Here is a 2,601-nt window from a genome sequence, read left to right as displayed (position 1 = left end):
ACTACAACATGTAATGACAACATGGTCTTCCAAATACTACTACAAAGTGATTTCCTACCCTTCTTATAAAGCATGTTGGTATAATCAATCATCTTCTTTTCCTTTTGTGTTATCAAATACCTCTTCTCTTCTGGTGTGTACTTGCCTATATTTCAATCTATTATTCGTTTCCTATATTGCAAATTTTTTGTCATTTGTATTGGCTACTTTTAAAATAATGCCTTAGATGACACACATGGTCCTAATTGGTTAAAATAGGCAAAGTGATTAAATTATTTATATTTTTATTTTATTGCTCTACTTAGCATAGTTATGATAAAAAAAAAATCAAAACAAAACTGATTGAATATTTTTCAAACAAAAGTACTTATGCTTTCATTGAATTGTCCTGGGCAACATGTTGGTATAAGAACTTTTGAGCCAAACCTTGACTTTTCAAATGAGTCTCAGTAATGTGACATCTTTTTTTACAATAACAACTGTTTCATTGTTAATGTAATTAATGGTTCCTCTACAATGTGCTTCCTTCGGTAATTATAGGTGCTATCTTCTGAAAATATTAGTCAAGCTTAACTTTCATATAAGTTTGTGAAATCCAAACATATTTTTTTTGTACAGACAGCACATAGTGCCAATTTTATTTCCAAATATTAAAGTATACCAACTCAAATTAATAAGTTACACTTTTGTCACAGCCTTGGCTAGATCTTGAACTAGTGAAGAATTCAGCTGTGCTACAGTGCTGATCTTAGCATGTTTAGATGTGGCATACTTGTTCTTGATAGTCATGTGCTTCATAAGCCCACGATTCACCATGAGTATATTCTTAGCCAGATGCTGCATAACAGGAAGAAGGGCTTCTTCAGTGTATGACAGGTAATGCTGTAGAGTTGGTGTCCATTCACCACTATCAAGAAATTTCAGTGCTAAACAAAAAGCTCCTGCTGCAATCTGAGAAGGAGGAAAGTGCTCCATATCATAGTCCAACATAGTCAGTTCCATCAGGTATTTGGCCAAAGTATGTTGCTCAACATCAACCTCTCCAATCTTAGATGCTCTCCGAAGGAAGTGCAGGGGCAGAGGGTGACCCAGACCAAAGTTTAATGCTCTTAGAATCTTCATTTCCATCTGTCTGATCTGGTGCTTAGTGTAAGTATGGTCAGTCACAAAGGCAAAGTTGCCAATTTCTGGAGGATACATTTCTTCATACTTGCTTGCAATAAACATGGCAGTGACACCAACAAGCTGTAACATCTTCTTGGGCACACAATTATTCTGCATGAACCGATCAATGATGGCAGCAGTCATATACATGGTCTCCTGCAGCAATCTGAATTTCATTTGAACCTGTACTAGCCAGTCAATTAGGATGGCTGTCATGTTTCCAGTGACTTCCCGACCCAACAGGTATTTTGGTCTGACTGTTTGCTCTTCCTCAAGTTGTCTCAGATAAGAATAGATGTCTTTCACATATTCACTACAAAGGTTTGGATCTGCTCCATCTTCTGCATCCACATCACTTACTGCAAGAATTGCATCAGAGAAAGCCTGACACAGATATTCTTCTGCAGGGGCACATCCAGATGTTTCCATTGGGCTTGGAGAGGGAGTACCCACCAAAATAGGCTCAGGCAAAAATTTTTCTTCTTTAATGGGCTCTGGTTCTGGTTCGTGTTCTGGCTCTGGCTCCGGCACAGGCAAAGCTGCTTTTTCCAGAGGTCTGGGTAGTTTTTTAGCCACAACTTTCCCAATAGCTGAAGTTTTTGCTTCCTTTTTCAAGGCCATTTTGGCCTGTGGCTGTTCACTGACTTTGTTACCAATGTCTCCAAGAGCTGTTCTTGGCCTCAGCCCTGTCTTGGAAGCTGCAGCAGAGGCCAAAGGTACTCGCTTTGCGCCCGCCATACTGATCTTCGTCTTATTCTCAGTATTAATTTTCGTGTTCCTGGTGACTCAGAGTGCCATGGCTTCCTCTTCACCAGGGAGCAGTTCAGAGGGAGAAGCAGAACCTGGGAGCCCCGGACCACCTGGGGACCAAGAGCCACCACAGAGCAACAGCCGTTCCTCCGCAGCACACCCCAAACATATTTTGACAACAAGTAAATTGTTTGCTAAAGGGCTTTTATTTGTCCAAAATAGATTTGGGCAAATAATAATGCAATAGTAACAATCAAAATATACATTTGCTGAATTTTCTATGAAACAACATTACTGTTATGGAATTTAAAACTGGGTCACAGCCAATTGGAGAGCATCAGGAAAATGTCATATATAATAAGTAGGATTAAAGAAAAGCAAAGTATTTATGGTGTGAGAAAGTAGAAGACATTTCAAAAAGCAAAAATAGCAAACATAATGATTCAGCGTTTTGACTAAATCAAGGGTATGTTTGAGGAATATGGGAAAGTCATTATTTCAGGAATCTTCATAAGTTATCACCCTTTCTACAGTGTAAATACATGCATTTTTCTCTATTATATACATAAGAAATTTGAGACATCTCATGCTTGGTTCAAAATATTTCTTAATTAAAAAAGAATATCCGAGGAAAGAATACTATATTTCAAGATTGTTGGACTACAACAATTGCATTCAGAATTTGAT

The 2,601-nt window shown here is 38.0% G+C and overlaps 1 pseudogene; it reads right to left on the bottom strand.

Moving 5' to 3' along the window:
* Window positions 1–618: 618 nt before the first annotated feature.
* Window positions 619–2,061, bottom strand: LOC143679331 (G2/mitotic-specific cyclin-B1 pseudogene; annotated as a pseudogene).
* Between the last annotated feature and the right edge of the window lie 540 nt (window positions 2,062–2,601).

This window comes from Tamandua tetradactyla, chromosome 4 (assembly GCF_023851605.1).
Source record: "Tamandua tetradactyla isolate mTamTet1 chromosome 4, mTamTet1.pri, whole genome shotgun sequence".
Classification (NCBI taxonomy): Eukaryota; Metazoa; Chordata; class Mammalia; order Pilosa; family Myrmecophagidae; genus Tamandua; species Tamandua tetradactyla.
Note: the sequence above shows the minus strand (reverse complement) of the source record. Positions and strands in the feature narration are given on the sequence as shown.